The sequence below is a fragment of the Anguilla anguilla genome, chromosome 8 (assembly GCF_013347855.1).
Source record: "Anguilla anguilla isolate fAngAng1 chromosome 8, fAngAng1.pri, whole genome shotgun sequence".
NCBI classification, from domain to species: domain Eukaryota; kingdom Metazoa; phylum Chordata; class Actinopteri; order Anguilliformes; family Anguillidae; genus Anguilla; species Anguilla anguilla.
The window spans coordinates 43,007,632-43,026,633 of NC_049208.1; positions in this window are offsets into that span (position 1 = coordinate 43,007,632).

Consider the following 19,002-nt stretch of genomic DNA (forward strand, 5'->3'; position numbering starts at 1 on the left):
GCCTGCCTCTCTGCCGTTATTTTAATGCCCTTTAACATTACAGGTTTGTGTGGTTTTGCTATTTACATAACAGAAACATAGTTTCCTATGTGGAATACGAAAGATTTACCTCAGAAATACGTTTAGATCTTTTCATTTTAAAAACAGTGGCAATGTGTGGATTACCAACAAAACGTGCATGCCAGTCAAAATTGCAACTGAGGTAGGCTGTTGATTTTAAGATAGATTGACATATTTAATCTGTCAATATCCTTACAGTGACATTCCAGACACGCTATGCAAAATAAGGCAACCTTTTTCATCGTGGACATTTTTGTCATGATATTTCATTCTTAATTAGATGGCCTTATGTGTAAAGCAAAGCTGGTCCTTAGAAACCCTCCAATCCATAGATCCCTCTCTGTCTGATTTCATTGGGGGGAGGACAACTAGCTGCACTAAAACAACTCTGTAGGTAGCTGTAAAAGGAGAGGAGAGGGCCTCATGGTAGATTTTTGAAACGGGCCCCCGTGGGCCACAAAACGTCCCTGGTGATGAAGAGAGCAGTGAGAAGCAGATGAACAGCAGTGGCAGGGCAGTGAAACAGGCGTGTCACTGTTTAAAAAGTGTAAAGTACAGTTCAGATAAAACATTCCTCACCCTTCCAGTCACAACACACTCCTGTGAGTGGACACTGTCTGCCATGCTCGTACTAGGCTGCAGGACAGACGACAGGGCTTGCAATGATGCGCATGCCCAGGAATACGACCCTGGATCCAGAGTGGTTTCTAAGGTGGCGGGATACCATTGGCCACAGACTGTGTTGGCATTCACGGAAAAGGTCACATTGAGGTGAATATACAGAAAGTACAGAAAAAACTTTACAGTTGAAATGAACTGGACAGACTTTGTATTGAATTTGTGATTGGAAATGAAAAGTAGACCACAAAGGATGCTTGGAAAGCTAGTAATCACCAAAGTAAACATGAGGAGCACCCTTGAATAGGATGGAAAGTGTTTTAGTTTGTGTATAGATATACACTGAAACATACTGTAACAGCTTTACCAAGTGTGTTTCTTTTGACATGAGGCAAAAAGCATTGGAGGAACTTCAATGGCAAGGGTCATCCTCAGACTTTGCAGACAGAAAATATGCATTATGTGTTGGTTATGTGGCAGACTAATCTTTACTTTCCCCTGTGTTTTTTTCCGCACATAACATATACCGCACTAAAACATTCAGAGTAAGTACACACTGAAACAGATTCAATGACACTTTTCTTTTTATTGTGTCATTGTAATAGGAAAGAAAATATTTAATGACATGACTAATATGTATGTATACAGTATATCTCTTATTTTGTGATTTTAATTAACCATGAACCTAAGGTTTGGATCTCACCTAAAATTTTGTGCTGGTTATTTTGTGCTGGCCCTGAAAAGCATGCAGTACAAATGCACATATCTAACCAAGATACTACCAGTAGCCTCCTGCTATGCTTTAAACATTTCACATCTTATGTGAATTTAACTGCATTTTCAGCTCTTACTTTCACTGTAAATTGTATTTCGTGTCTGGAACATATTTAAGATACTTCTGGATTGAGGTTCTACTGGGACTTTTTAAATGAATATTTATTACATTATTGAATAAGGTTCCAAATTCATTCGTTTCTCTGTTAAAATGGAGACCCACTGCACTGTTGTAAAAAAAAGTGCATACTTTAACATTGTGTGTTGTTTATTCATTTTATCTGTTTTTTTCTGATGTCCTTGCCTTCCAAAAAACAACTTGGACCAGCATACGTTCCAAGCTGGTGAGTGCTGTTCTATTGCTGGTCCAGGCTGGGCATTGCTGGTTTTCTGATGGTCAAGTTTGTAGACCAGCTACTGCAGGTTGAGCTGATTATGAAAATAGCTGTGTTGGTAAATCAGATTAGTCAGGCTGGTAATGCAGTGTCTATGCTGGTAGGTCAGCTAGGCCATGCTAGACCAGCTGGTTTCACCATGCTACTCACCAGCTTCTTGCCATGTTTTTAATCCACATTGTTGTAGCAGATGATTTTTTTGGATGTGGACTGGACGCTCTTGCTCATCATGTTGACTTTAAATAGAATGGCACAAATCTGAAGTCGATTTTCTCCAAGATGTTGTTGCCGTCCAACCTTGTCTTCACCCCACATGCCGTGGTCAGGCAGGTGTTGCTGGCGATGGAGGAGAGGGCATCATATACTTCAGTGTCTCCACACGGCTCTCTCACCGTGTCTCAGAGAGCGTTCAGTGTTAGTCCACATTTTATGCGTTATTTAGAACAACCCAGTGCTGTACAATTCTTCAATTATTGAAAAGAATTTGGCAGTGTCTAGGCAGCATGATGCTGCATCGGAGTGGACCAGGTTAAGGGAGTGAGCACTGCAGGGGATGAAAAGGGCCAGTGGGTGTACGTCGCACACCATCTTCTGTACTCCATTGTGCTTCCCAGTCATGTTTGCACCGTTGTCATATCCTCGCCCTCTCATGTTCTGAATGTCAATACCCTGCTTCTGGGGCTTTCCAAACAGCAGCTCCGTTATGCCAGCCCCTGAGACGAGCAGTTCACAGAACTGGAGGAAGTGATACGCATAGTGCCATCATCATCAATAAATGATAATATTTAGCCCCCTTTAGTATTGTGCAGATTGCTCACCTTATTTTTCCAGCCAACATGCTGATTATTTTGTTTTGGGTACCAAGGCAGTGAGTGTGTGTTTCATTGGATGGTACTCGGCCCAGGTGCTTTCATTACATTGTCAAAAAGGTTGATTGTTTCAACAATTTTTTTAAAAATTGTTGGTTGTTTGGTTGATAAATTTATCAGTGCTCCCCTCATAAGGCTATGTTTTGGGCAGCCATGGTGTGTATGAGGCTGATGAGGTGCTCCAGTACCTCCTGCCAGTGTGCCGTATCTGTGTGAATAGCACACAGATGTTGTGCATCTACGGTCTGCTTTAGATTCAGTCACATCTCCGTTTCCTTCCATCTCTCAATGCGGTTGAGGTAGTCCATGAATTTCTCATGGGAGATCAGTATGTGGTACACTATTCTTCCCATCCTGTGTGCCATCTCTGGCCATGGTAAATTTAGCCTCTGTTAGAAAAAGTGTGCAACAGAAACAAAAAGGTACATTTTTTCATTTGGAGTAAACAAGCCAGGGCCTTTCCACGCCCTCTCCATTGGTCAGGCGCTGACTATAATGCACTATGGAGAATTTGCGCTGCCCTGCATCTCTTGGGAAATCCACAACATGCCTAACTTAATGTGGTCCTGTCTTAATAATCTCATCCTATAATGGGCAATTTATATGAGCTGGCCACTCACCGGGATCTTTGTAGTTGGAAGAGGAAGGCCATGCTGCTCTATCCTCCTCCTTCTCCTCCTCATCACCCTCACACAGCCTCTCCGATTCAGATTCAGATACAGATCAACTTTATTATCCCACACGGGGAAATTTGTTTGGTCCAGTGCTCCAGACATAAAAACACCATAAAAACCACAGTAAAAACAATAGAATACACAGTAACATAATCATAATAAAACACATTTGATAACATTGAGACAGAATAAAACAACAATAGTAAAACAATAAAAAAATAAAAAATAATAAATAAAAACAGTCAATCCAAATCAGTAAAATCAAGTTTGATATAAAAGTGCAAAAGTGCGAGTGACCAGCTAAAAGACCTATTGGTTAAAACTGCATGTTATACAGGCTGATAGCTTGAGGAATAAAACAGTTCTTGTATCTCCTTATTTTGAGCTTTTTTTTTTGTAGAAGTCTCTTTCCCCGGGTCAGGTTGCTGCTGCGACTGAATTTGGAGTGAAGGGGATGGGTACTATCCTGTAAAAATTTTTTGAGTTTTTGAAGGATGTGTTTGGTGTACAGGCTGGTGGCTGTTTCTTGGTCATGCCTATGATTTTTCCCCACTGTCCTGATTTGTCATTTGTCATTGGAGCCTGTCTTGGTCCCGCATGTTACCAAGCACACAGATAAGACCAAAAGACAGAACACTCTGAAGTACCGATGTGTAAAACATTTATAAAATCCGCCAGTTTAAATTAAAATGGTTAAGTTTGCGTAAAAAGTGCATTCTCTGCTGCAATTTCCTGATTTTCGAAGTGGCACAGTCCCTGAAGTTAAGTTTATTGTTTATTTCAATTCTGAGGTATTTGTATGTGGTGACCATTTCCACTGTTTCACTGTTGATTTTTGTAGCAGACAGTGTGGTTTTGTTCCTTCTAAAATCTATTTCCATTTCCATCCAATGTTTTCTTTGAGTTTAATTCCAGGAAATGGTCCACGCACCACTGTGCAAAAGCTGTCATCTCTTCCTCAAAAGCACTAAGAGAAGCCTGATTGGACTGTAGGAAACCCACTATCGTGGTGTCATCCGCGCACTTGTAAAATGTGTGCGATGGGTTCAGGGCTCGGCAGGCGTTGGTGTACAATGTGTAGAGAATTGGTGAAATTACACAGCCTTGTGGAGCACCTGTGCTCACCGTGCGTGGATATGGCAGAATTGAAACATTACCTGTTGTGTGTGGTTCACAAGAAAACTGTTAATCCACTTAATCAGCAGAGAGTTGACCCCCAGATTCGCCAGCTTCTCCACCATGCGCCAGCTTCTCCACCATTCTCCTCCATGTCTGTCACAGACTCAGAGTCTCTTGTGGCAGGCACAGTGCATGGGGCCCGGGGTGTGGCAGCTGGTGCTAGGGTTCGGTCGACAGAACCAGAGTAGCTCTCATGAACTTGAGGAGTGCATCTTTTTGTTTTAGACTTTCTGTCTCTTCTGTTCTTATACTCGGCACCAGACAACTCCTGTCTCTTTGACATATTATTGGATAAAGCACCTGCTAAATACTAAATTAAATTTTTCTGTAGGCTAATCTAAAATGTTAGTATTGTTGCAAATGTCCCAACAATACTAGCAGCTAGTTTTAACATTTTTTGACAGAGGCATCATCATAGCACATAAACACAAAACAATTATTCTATTGACAAACTTGTTTTATTTCATGATTTACAATTGGATGGGAAATAAAAAACCATTGTTATATAAATATTTGGTGAGAGAGAGGGGTACAGCCAGTGTGGACATAGGGGCACTGCCAGGTTAGCAAACCTGTGCAGGGCAGTGACAACCAGTGTTGTGTAAAATACCCTATTGCACACTATAAAATCTTGTGTGGGGTGCCTTCTGCACCTCACTTTTCATGTCATTTTAGGCCATTAATGCCAGTGTCTGTGTGCAATGGTACAGAGTGAGCCTACTTTTAAAAAATCAATTTAATTGTTTTTTTTTTCACACAGATATGTCATTGTGTTCTGTGTGCTCACATCAGGATGTGTTTGCTAATCAGCAAATTGTGCAACCGAGATTATTAAGAAATTGACCAGATTTATAGATCATTTAACGAGCTAACTAACATTAGGAACTATTGATCCCAGACACAATTTCCTGGCAAGGATGGTTTGACCTGTCTTTATGGCTGTCTCCTGGAACACTGACAGAAAATAGGAAGCCAGTTTTAACTAGCAAATAGCTTCCTTATTCTTTGCAGTAGACCGGGTGGCACACATATTCATTATTTATTGTTTATTGTTTATTTATTTACATGTGATTGGTTCTATCAGGCGCCCAATCAAAAAAGGAGGAGGTGGGATCATTTACAGTGGGATGTGCGAGCCGGATCTCCCATCTAGACATAAATATATAAAGTTTTGGCAACAACCCATTTTTAGGTTTTGTCAGATGAGGAACACCCCTGAAATCAAACCAGGGCACACAGGACTATTGTTTATTGGAATGCCTACTGAGGGCAGCATTACATGTGATTGGTTCTATCATTCCAATAAATGAACTTCCTGTGAGATTTCTGTGAGGGCTCTCGTGCTGCTTGCCGCCTCAGGTCCTAGTGCCAGTGGCCTAATGGATGGCCCGGCCCTGTCTGTGGTTTACCCCCTGACTACTACCTGCCGCTGACATGACAAGTTCCTGCCCGATAATAATCTTAATTAGAAAATGAAGTTATCAACTTGATGCTAAATTATACATTGGAAATTACTGAAATCATTATCATATGAACATCACTGTTTTATTTGCATACTTAATATTTGGCTGGTTGTCTTTGAGGTGATAATAGTGACTCTTCTGGTGGGTTTGGTGCTGGTGATCTGCCCGTAGCCGCTACATCAGTCGTGAATGATGATGATGATGATGATGATGATGATGATAATACTTTATTGTCAGATCAAGTCTGAAATTTTTCTTGAATCACAGCAGCTCCATTTGCAACATCACAGAAAAGACAAAAAATAAGACAAGAAACAAAGATACATACATTTAACATAACATTACAATCACAGAAGACAATATTCAAGGCCCTTCAATGTACATTTGATCTGGGATTAAGCTCCATATTTAATTTTAGGATTGACTGGTGTACAAAAGTGTGCTTCAGTCTAACCCTTTTAAATCGTGGAACCCTGTATCTCTGGTTTGATGGTAACAATTTGTATTCACTGTTCAGGACATGGTTGGGGTCAGAGACAATGTTGTTGGTCAGCCTTAATATGTTATTATGGTAGGCTGATTCATAGAAGGGGTTGGTCTACAATCTTTGAGCAGATTTTTATTTGGTGGAACAGTTTTGACTTTAAAGTAGTGGACAAACACTTGTACCATGTAGTATTACAATAATGTAGAAGACTCATAATCACAGAAGTAAAAAACAAAAGAAGAATTTGTCTACTCGCCCCAAAAGAACTTAAAAAAAAAAAAAATATATATATATATATATATATTTCACCTTTATTTCACCAGGCAAGTCATTAAGAACAAATTCTTATTTACAATGGCGGCCTCGCAATAAGGGAAGGGGAGGAGGGCTAGAAGATAAAAACATGTTAAAAGCAGACAACAGTCAACAAATGAGATATGAAGACCTAAGGCGGCAGAGAAAATAAAATCTTTGTTTTGTCCTTTTGCAGACAATTTCAGTGTGGTCTTTCCAGGATAACAGATGGTCTATCGTTACACCCAAGTATTTATATGAAAATACCTGCTTGATTTTTTTCATTATGGATAACAATAGGAACTTTATGAGAGTCAGATGGTGAGCCAAATACAATCTCTTCCATTTTCTTTGTGTTAATCTCAAGAGCATTATTATCACTCCACTCGACCACTTTGTTCACACCATGTTGGTGCAGCCCAGGGTTGCCTGAGTTACTTAACAGAGATATTAGAGCTGTATCATCAGAATACTTTAGAATGTATTGATTTGGTGTATCTATATGGCAATCGTCTGTATAGAAAGTGAAAAGCATAGCTGAACTCACACAACCCTGGTGGGCCCCAACATTGGTCGTGATGGCAGATGAAAGGGTTTTGTTCACCTTTACAATCTGGACGCTGTTAGTGAGAAAAGAGGCATACCAATGAATCAAATAGGGATTCAGTTCCTGCTGGACCATTTTTGACACCAAAATGTCTGCTTGTATTGTGTTGAAAGCCAACAAAAAATCTAGAAAGAGGGCTCTTGCATAGGTGTTGGGTTTGTCTAAATATTTAGAAATGATATGATCCAGAGTGGCAACAGCGACTTCTGTACCACAGCCCTGCTTATAAGCAAATTGGTATAGATAAAGTTTGTCTTTTGTTGTACTGACAAGATATTGGAGCAGAATTATTTCTAGAGATTTCATAATCACTGAGGTAAGAGCTATTGTTCTGAAATCCTTATGTTCTTTTGGACATGGAATTTTGGGTAATGGTTTTATATGCAAAGTTTTCCATGACAGAGGGACAGTGTGTGTCTCTATGGAAGCCTGAAAGATTGGTTGCCACACTGGAGCCAGCTCAGTTGCAAAGTCCTTCAAAAGAAAAATGCTGCATTCATCCGGCCCAGCAGCTTTCTTGGTATTTGTACACTGAAATGTTTTCCTGACATCTTCGACAGTGATGACCATTCTGTCTGAGGTAGCAGGTATAATAGTTTTAAGTATTTCGGTGCACTTAAAAGAATTATCTAGTGATTAAAATCTGGTAAATAAAGTGTTTAGGTCATTGGCAAAACAAAATTCATTGTCCGTCACAATAGGTTTAATTGGAGGTGTCATTCCTGTCATAGGTTTCACGGTATCCCACACCTTTTTGGGGTTATTGGCTTTAAAGGCATCTTCCAGAAATTGTCCGTGTGCCAATTTTGCTTCCCTCAATCTGATTTTAAGCTCTTTTTCTGTCTGTTTAAGTGCTCCAGAATCTTTGTTTTTGAAAGCCACTTTCCTTGTATTTATAACTTTTTTATGTCCCTAGTCACATATGATTTATTATTTGGATAGATTTTTATATCCTTTGTGGGGACAACCAGCTGTACACAAAAATGAATGTAATCATTTGTAGCTGTAGTCATTTCATCTAGTGAACCCTCCTGAAAGATTTCCCAATTTGTCCAATCAAAACAGGCTTCCAGTTGTTCCCTACTTTCATTTGTCCATGTCGTTATCACTTTCTTTTCTGGTTTACTTCTCTTGAGTTTGGTCTTATACACTGGGATCATGTGCACAATGTTATGATCAGAATTTAGTATGGGTGGACACATAAGCACCGTTAACATTTACAAAACACTTGTCCAGGATATTGTCTTTTCTGGTCTGGTCCTTAACATACTGTTCGAACCTAGGTACCACAGTCTCGAAGTGACACTGATTCCCCGAGCATTATTGCTGGTGCATTGGGGTAGCTGAGTTGTAGCTCGTGAATGCTCTCTATGCAATAACAGAATGAAAAGAGGTGTTGGCTAGCAAGAGATTTTGGAGGATGAATGGTTGAACTGTTGGTGGTAGGTGTGCCCAGGTGTTCATGCCAAAACACTCTTCAAGTTTTCACCATTGTGCACGTAGTTCCAGTTTTAGTGTATAAACATTTGAGAAACACTGTAAATTTACTAGCTACCTCTCTTCTCGAGACCAGTTTTTCATCAGTTTTATTCAAAGGCAGAGAGGAAGCATTTTTGAATGTCACAGCATTGTATATATTTGCTGTGAGACAATGGTGAAAACATATTATTTTACAGTTTTTCTCAAATGTTTACACACTAAAACTGGAACTATGCACATGATGGTGAAAATTTGAAGCTCATGTGTCAACAACAAAGACTATTTCTGCAAAACTCTAAGCACAATTCCTTTGTTTTCACTCAAATAGCAATTCTAAATCACATTTTTGCACAAATCTACACACAAAATCTCATCATTTAGCACAATTTTCATAATCAAGCCTTGTTTGTTCACATGGAAAACACTGGCCTTCAAATGCCAAACTCTAAGTACCAATTCGTCTCACTCATGCCACACCTGCTCAAACTCAATTGGCTCAAACTCAACTTTTCAATTATCTGTCAGAGCATAAAAGAGACCTCAGGTGACCTCTATTGTGTTGGAAAACAATGGAGCAACACGCAGCACAGAGAGGTAGAGGTAGAGGTAGAGGTAGAGGAGGAGGAGGAGGAGGAGGAGGAGGAGGTGGTGGTGGACGTGTACGTGTACGAGGTGGACGAAGAAGAGGGAGACGAGATAATATTTCAAATGAAATACGTGCAACTTTGGTTGATCACGTATTTGTTTTTTGTTTTTTTTACAGCAGGCCTACAAACTACGATTTTTATTTTTGCAGTCTGCTGAACAATGATGTATTTTATAGTAACAAATAAAGATTTGCTTTGTTACCTTTTTAAAATTTGTTCATTGATTTCATATATGATAACAAATCATTACATCCATTGACCAGTCTAAGCATGTTCTAGTTTTGAGAAGACACAAATGTTATCTATTTTGGCAAAACTCATAATTGCACTTATAAGGAAAATGAAAAAACACTTCTAACAATGTTCACTATGACTCATGATGGAACTTGGGTTGTGAGTGCAGCCCAACTGGACCTCATTGCCAGGACAATACAGTAAATGTGCATTGTATCATACACAATAACAACAACACTCAAAGTGATAACAGTTCACACACTTTGCTGTACTGTACTGAATTAGAATTTGGTTTACCTAGCAAATGCACTATTTATATGATGATATATTTACTGTATTGTATCATGGCAATAGTCTTTATATTTACTGTAAAATTGCAGCCGATTTTGGGACCCCTCGAAAAGAAAACTAAAATTTAAAAAAAGGAGAAAAAATAAGCAATTTTTACACAATTTTATAACTTGAGTATGTAACATGACCTCATGAAGCCAAAACATATATACAGTATTTTGATGGTTGTGTTTTTAAATTTATCGCACCAGTGTGAAATCAATGCTCAATAAGACCTATTCATATGAGGCCTGTGTGAATCATTTTGATGGAAAAAGTCAGTTTTGAGAAGAGAGAACATGGTTTTGAATGCATGAATGCATTTTGCAAGAGATTTGTGTAGTTTTGGCAAAAGGTTAACTGTTGCTGTGCTTTGTGTGTAGAGTTTTGAGAAACTGAGCTATAGTTTCAGAAAACGTGTTTAAACAATTGAGAAAAACTGTAAATAATTGAGAAAAACTGTAACATAAGGTTGAAAAAAAATATTACTCTAGAATGTAGGACCATACAAGCTGTCCATTTACAGTTTTTCTGAATTGCTAAAACACTAAACGCCATTCTCTGAACCAAATGCTTAGTGGCCTAAACCCATTTGTCAAATCAATCACTCTCTTGGCAAAACATTAAACAAGTTCAGATAGTTAGACACCATTTGCAAATCTCATCCACTCTTTTTGCAAAACTCTAAACACATTCTCACTCACTAAAACACATTTCGCACTGTGATGCAAAATCGTAAACACGGGTGGCAAAAGTTATACTACAACACAGTTGTCATCATTTACAAACAACAACTCAAAATTGTTCACACTTGTTTCTAATGATGTGATCAAACCAATTGTACAGAATATAAGCCAGTTCAGAGTGCACAGGTGCGTTGAATGTTGATACCAACAATGGATGGAAAAAATCTAAGAGGCAGAGGAGGAACAGTACGAGGACAAGCACTGGCGTCACTAGGGTTGGTGTCACTCAGTGCGCTGGCTCAATTCTCGATTGAGAATTATTTTTTTCAAAACAATAAGTTCAAATCTCAGTTAGTTTCTTGTTCACACCAGATTTAAATTTCTTATTCATTTACAGCTTTTTGCGATTGCTTACACACTTATTGCGGAATTTGGCTCATTCTGTCAAAACTCTACACACAAGCCAAATACAGTTTTTCTCCATTGTATACACACAAAAAATGGAACTATGCACACAATTCAGAAAACTTGAAGCTCATGTATCAACAACAAGACTCCAGACTTCTAAAGCACAATTCCATTGTTTTCACTCAAATAGCAATTCTAAATCACGTTTGCAAATGTCATCATTTAGCATACTTTGTTCACCTGGAAAACACTGGCCTTCAAAATGCCACACCCTAACTACCAATTGGTCTTACTCACTTCTCATCTGTTCAAACTCAATTGGCAAAACACTTCAATCATGTGTCAGAGCATAAAAGAGGCCTCAGGTGACCTCTACTGTGTTGGGGAAAAAAATGGAGCAGCATGGAGAACAGAGAGGAAGAGGAAGAGGAAGAGGAAGAGCAAGAAGAAGAAGACGAAGAAGACGAAGAAGAAGAAGAAGAGGGAGGAAGGAAGGAAGGAAGGAAGGAAGGAAGGAAGGAAGGAAGGGGAAGGCGAGCCAATATTTCTAATGAAATCCGCGCAACTTTGGTTGACCATGTACTCAATCATGGCCTAACAATGACCGAAGCTGGGCAGCAAGTCCAGCCGAATTTTAGCCGCTTCACGGTAGCCTGGTAGCCTCAGTTATCCAGGCATTTGGAGATAAGAATAGGTAAGTAACCACTTCAGTGGTCTTCCATACTCTGAACAGTAATTACAGTAATGTAACTTTATGGTTTCTATGGATATCTACAGTGCTTAGAGAAATGTATAGTGCAATGTTGCTTTGTCTTACATTTATGAAATATGTGTAGCCTATTGTATATACTTTTCACAGAATAGAAAGACGACCAGCAAGAGGTGGCAGAGGCCGGGAATTTACAGATGAGCAAGAGACCACCATAATCAACATGGTGTTGGCTAGTAAATATTTGCTTTGTTACCTTTTTGTATTTGTGCACTGATTTCATCATTACATCCCCAGAAAGACAGTCTAAACATTTTCTTACTGTAGTGTTTATCATTTTACTTATCAGTGCAATTACTGTCTGAGTTTTGCCAAAATAGATAACATTTGTGTATTCTCAGAACTCTAGCAATGTTGCAGTATCAACTATAAGTTTACAGTATGACTCTGGGCAGCTGGGTTGTGAGTTTAGCCCAGAGACTGTAGGTTTAGCCCAATTGGAGCTAATTGGATAGACAAATGTGCATTGTATCCTATTCTGATATAAAAATTGCAATTGACACAATCATTGTATGATATATTCACAGTATTGTATTACAATATGGCAACAGTTTTTATACTGTATGTACCATAAAACCCATAAAACCCTAACCCTAACCCTAACCCTAACCCAACCTATTTTGGACAAAAAAGGCCCTAAACCTTGAAAAAGGAAACAATTTCTACACAATTTTATACATTTGAATATGTAACATGGCCTCATGAAGCCAAAACATATATAAACAGCATTTTGATGGTAGTGTTTTAAATTTATCACACCAATGTTTAATTGATGCTCTGTAAGAGATATTCATATGATTGCTGTGTGTATCGTTTTGGTGAAAATAATCAGTTTTGAGAAGAGAGAACATGGTTTTGAGTGCAGTGTTTCATTTTGCAAGAGATTTGTGGGGTTTCGCCAAAATGGTTAACTTTTCAGTTTTGTGTCAAGAGTTTTGAGAAATTGAGCTATAGTTTCAGGAAACGTGTTTAAACGATTGGGAAAAACTGTAAGACACAACACTTGGAGATAAACATCTCACTTCTGTCAAAATTTAACCATCCTTTTTCAAAATGGCATTTTTGCAACAAAATGATACACACATACACCATTTGATTTACTTTCAAAGCAGCAACAACACACGGATGTAGTTTATACAAAACACTGCTGTCTTTAGTACTTTGTATACTGTGGTGTGGGGATGGCTGGTTTAAGCAGCCACACCTGCCCTGGGTCAAGCTAATTAGACCTGGCCAATTGGATAATTGGTTAAGAATTAGATAATTGGCCAGGCTAATTGGACCCAGGAACAGGAGTGGCTGAACCTGTGCGTAGTGAGGTAATCACTGCGCACAGGTTAAATCTGCCATCCCCACCCACACCAGGGAGCTTCGGTCATGACTGGGTTACATCTGCTCACTTTGGCTGTTACCATCTTGCCAAACCCTCGTGAAATAAATCTGGACTGTTTGAACATCTTCTCCCTGTGTCTCTGTGCTGGAGGGCCCCAAGGAAAGCCACTTCCACATCACAAGCAATGTCATCCCTGGCTAGGCAACGGGGAAAATGCATGCCGTATCCAACCCTGGACACATTCAGTCAAAACCAGAAGCTACAGGCAAGGCAGATGCCCCCACAGTCAACCCCCCCCCCCCCCCCCCCCCCCCAACACCCCTGCCTGCCTAGGTCACATACTGCTTTGTCTGAATGTATCTATGCAGTGCCAATAGGACACAATCTACTGCCATTACTCTATACAGTATAGTACAGTAACACTTACTTGCACATAGTCATAGCGAAGGTCTTTGACTCTAACGCTGTTCCTCTCAAATGGAACCCTGTACAGCTGCTTCATTGTAAGTTGGTGTTGACACAAGATGCGGTCGATATACTCACACGGTTGATATTATGGAATGTTGTGTGATCTGTGATTTGCTCTCGTAGTTGATGTAGGCGAATGATGTTGTTTGCCAACACTAAAAACTGATGAGTTGATTCTCAGTGAAATTGTCATACTCTTCACAACTTCTAAACATTCTTTCATCGTGTGAGCCATCACATGCAAAATGATCCATTCAATTATCAAAATCTATATCAAAATGTATATTCCATAAATACCTATGACATGGAATGTTTGTGATGTCTCTAAATTGGCAAATTACCTGCCAGGTGACATAGTAATGAACTAAGAATCACTTACCAAAGGAATCTTACCAATCAAGTTTGGAAGCATATATATGGAGCTTGCCCACAGCACAATCACTACCATTTTTGAACATGGTGGAACATCACAACCCTGAACAGCAGCTACATGCTCGTGGAAGAGGAATAAGAACAGGTGTAAGAATGTGTGGTGGTGGTGGTGGTGGTGGTGGTGGTGTTAGGGGAAGACATAATAGAGGAAGAGGTAGAGGGCAAAGAATAAGAGACCCTGATGAAATCAAAGCCACAATTGTGGACCATGTCATAAACCATGGTCTTACAATGGAAGAGGCTGGTCGGAGAGTACAGCCTAATGTAAACAGGTCCACAGTGTCATCAATTGTGCAAACATTCCGTAGGGAAAACAGGTAAATATGTACTCGTTCTTTACTTTTCTTACAGCATTTCATTCGCAACAATACAGCAACTATTGTAAAGGTTAAATGCAAGTCTGAAAATCACAATGTACCGTAAGATATGTATGAGGAATATACAGTAATACAGCACAATTTGAATACAATATACTATCTGTAACATGATCTATTTGTGAATTCTACATGTCATATATAGGACTACACAACAACCTCATGCTGGTGGCAGAGCAGCAGTATTCAGCCATCAGCAAGAACAAGAAATTTGCAATATGGTCATAGCCAACAATTCCATCAGGCTAAGAGAGATCCAAAGTGCAATCATAAATGACAACAATGTCTTCGCAAATATCAATTCTGTCAGCATTTCCACTAAAGACAGAGTTCTGAAAAAAAAAAAAAATCAAATGACTATGAAACAACTCTACAAGGTGCCATTTGAGAGGAATAGTGAAAGAGTGAAGGAGCTGCGGTACCAGTATTGTACAGGGAGTTTTACTGTACTTCAATGATGCCTGTATATACTTCTTGAAGTTGTAGATACCCATAAGAACAGAAAACATTTCTACTTTACTAAACGGTCTGATTCTAGAATAGGCTATGTAAAACTAACTTTATATTCTTTTTCTGTGTTACTATATAGAGAATAATGGAGCTGGAAGGACATGAAATGACTCACATTCTTGTTTTTGTGGACGAGGCTGGGTTCAACCTGGCCAAAGGCAGGAGACGTGGCCGCAATCTCATTGGACACCGAGCCACAATTGGCACACCAGGCCAACATGGGGGCAATATTACAATGTGTGCTGCCATTTCTGAGAATGATGTATTCCACACATTGGGCCCTATAACACTAAACTTCTCCTGGACTTCCTAAATATACTTTACAGAGACCTAATACCAGAACACGAAAGAGGTTTAGTTAGACCAGATTTGCCAAATTATGTAATTGTGTGGGATAACATCAGCTTCCACCGAAGCATCGTTGTTAGGGAATGGTTTGCTGCGCATGAAAGGACAACAATGGAGTTCCTTCCACCATACTGCCCATTCCTGAATCCGATAGAAGAGTTCTTTTCAGCATGGAGGTGGAAAGTGTATGACTATCGGGCACAAGATCAGATGTCTCTGCTGCTTGTGAGGACATCACAGGGCATCATTGCAGGGGATGGTTGCACCACGCAAGGAGATTTTTCCCCCGGTACATCGCAAGGGAAAACATCAGATGTGATGTTGATGAAAATCTCTGGCCAGACCAACAAGAACGGCAAGATGTCCACCAAGAAGATGGGAACTTGTAGTGTTACGTACTGTGAGGAGGTACAATTTATTGTTTTTAACAGACCTACCGCAGGTTTTTTCATTGTTGTTGCGGGTTTATTTCTTTATTTTCTTTATGGATGTAATTTTGTGGCAAATTTTCTGTTCACTATACATGACTTCACATGTAAGAAATATGTAAAAATGGACATGCAAATGTGAACATGTAACTCAAAACTACAAAAATAAATTTACTGTATACATACAAATGTGCATATCCCTTTTCTGTGTACTTCAGTATTGTAAGTGTTGAAATCGGTATCTAAAAAGCTCAGTGTGATACACAATAGCATTCAGCTAGACAAAACTAACATTCTTGTATAGTACAGTAAGCAGTCAGTGTCAACAAAAAAGTAGAACAAAACTGAAATTTGTATACAAGAAACATTTCCAGGGTTGACTGCCATGGAGAAAAAACATCGAAACATTTTGACCAGTACGGCTCACACGATGACAAAATACTTTTCATTTTGGTGGCATTGGCCAATTTACTGACACAATAACTAGGTTTTGAAGCATGAATTAAATGTTTTGGGTGAGTTACTACATTTTTCAGACATGCAATAGAGTTGTGATGTCCCATAAAACAGTTGTGACAATTGCACTTACAGTTTACAGAATGTTAAGACTGTTTCAAAAAATGAGCCAAAGTGATTGAGAAACTGTATTGTCTTAATGCCAAATTCAGAGTAAAAATATACTTTTAAAGTTTTTAAACTTAAGATAACAAGCTAGCACCAGAGTTTTGTTAACTATTTTTAGTAAACAAACTAGTTTTGTTTGGCTATTGAGACCCAGCCCAGTTTGTCACCAGTCACACATAGCGACTACAGTCTTTCATGACTAAAGCCATTTTTCCACTGTAGGGCCGAACCGTTACCAGGGCTACTCCGTGCCGTTCCGCGCTGCTCAGTACTCGTGGGAACGGTTATGGTTTCCACCGTCGGGCTGCTAAAACCAGGACTAGGAAGTATCTAGTCAGGACAGCAAGTGACACGGTGGATCAGCGACGGTGTCCCGTTGTGAATGTAATATGCGCCAGTTGTTGTCGTCGCTCCCCATACTGTTTTGTTTTTGTTATGTTTCGTTGGCTGACTAAACGGACGAGAATTCTGTGTATTTTGGTCTGTTTTTGGTTTTTCTTTTTAGCATATCCTCCACTGACCATCACTGTTGCATGCATTCAAAAAACTACTAACTAACGCTTACATTACAGTGTGAAATATCCACATTACATAATACCACTAACCTATTTAAAGATCCTCAATCCAAAAATAACGTGTATAACCGAAATATTTTGAGCAGTAATACTTACATAGCAATGATGAAATTTTATCTGTGTCCAGACAGAGACAGTAAATCAACGAGTTCAATCCACTTCTGTTTTGCTCCAGAAAACAATGTCAGATAGGGCTATCAGCAAATATACGGCTTAGCTATGCCCAGAAGTCCTCAATAATAGTAGTATTTTCCAAGAAATTACGAAAAATCGTTAACGTTTTGTTATGTGCAGCGTCTTAATGCGTAAGTGAATGCGATGATAAGAAAATTTTTGGTTATGCTGACCTATAAAACGCTATTCCAAAAGCAAAATTAGACGTTATACATCGTTAGAAAGCTTATACTCTCACCTACTGAATAAATGAATTGTCAATCAAGCCAGACTGTACTAAAAACGGCAACAACGCTGTAAACTATACGTGTGGTAGGCCTATTATGCACAGCTATTTTAAATGTACCCAGGAATCAGAAATGCGCGAAATATATTTCATAAACGGATTGCCCAAGACAATATATGACCACTCAGTCTCAAAAGGGACATCTCTATGCGTAAAACCAATGGTAAGGTTATGTAGCCTATTTATTCAATATGTAGTCCCAGATATTGACTGTAGAATGACATGGTATCATTTTTAAAAACTTTGTCCCGTTTATTTCGTTATTCAGTGAGCAGCGTTTTCACTGCTGTATATCTTATGGCTACTGTCGGGTTTATCTTGTTGCTATGACAGAATACGATTTTTGATTGGCATTTTTATTTATATTAGCTTCTACACTGACCTAGCTTACGGAAGAGGACGTGAAGAGACCATATGTGGAGTCACAAAACTGACGTAGTGTGAAACCGATCAGTGAATATGTCATTAAGCCTGCCCACCCGAACGGTTCTGCTGCACTGAGCACGGTTGTCTAACTGTGCCGAAAATATCGTGCTGGGCACGGTTTGTAATCGTTCCGCCCAAACCGTTTCCAGGTGGAAACACCATTGGAACCGTTCCTCTCTGTGCTCAGAACCGTTCGGCCCTGCAGTGGAAAAGGGGCTTAAGCTTTGAAGCCATTTTTTCTCAAAAATGGAGCATTGTGTAGTTCTGGCAGGTCACGAGAGTCAAGCGCTCCGGCCGAATCAGCTGATGGCTCAGCTGAGTGATGTTCACCTATAACAGTACATTCACTAACAGGGCGGTCTACTTAAACAGCCTCCCTCTACTCATTCGGCTGCTCCTCCTGCATGCAAGCACTGCACGTTGCTTCGTAAATCCCCTCCACCACCCCAGCTCCATCCCCATGCGTCAAGAATTTGCATTCTCCATTCCTATGTGTTAAGAATTTGTATTGCTCCATCCCTATGCGTCAAGAATTTGCATTCTCCATTCCTATGTGTTAAGACATTGCATTGCTCCATCCATATGTGCTAAAAACTGCTTTGCTGCTGGATCTGTTCTGTGTGTACCCCTCTAGGGGGGTTTGGCTGCTGGCCTCCCGGCCTTATCCACGCGGGCTGCGTGGTTGGCGGGAGAGCTCCAGAACAGAGCCATACCGCCAAACATAACTGTATTGCCTTTATTGTCAATAAAGTTCCACTTGATGACAGTGGTCCTGACAGAAGCATTGTTTGGTGGCACTCAAAATGTAATTGGACATAACACACTTGATATTTTGAGAGATCATTTTGGAATAATTAAAAAATGTTTTTAAATGTAACTTGATGAGGGCACATCCTCATTGATGCCATACAGCAATGTGTACACCAAACCAAAGATCGTTTGTGGTATAGTGCAGTTTAATGACTCATTTACGGGGACAATAAATCCTAATTTATGTATTGGTCTATACTGACAGCTGGGCCAAGGTGTGAATTTTTACCTGTACCAGTTA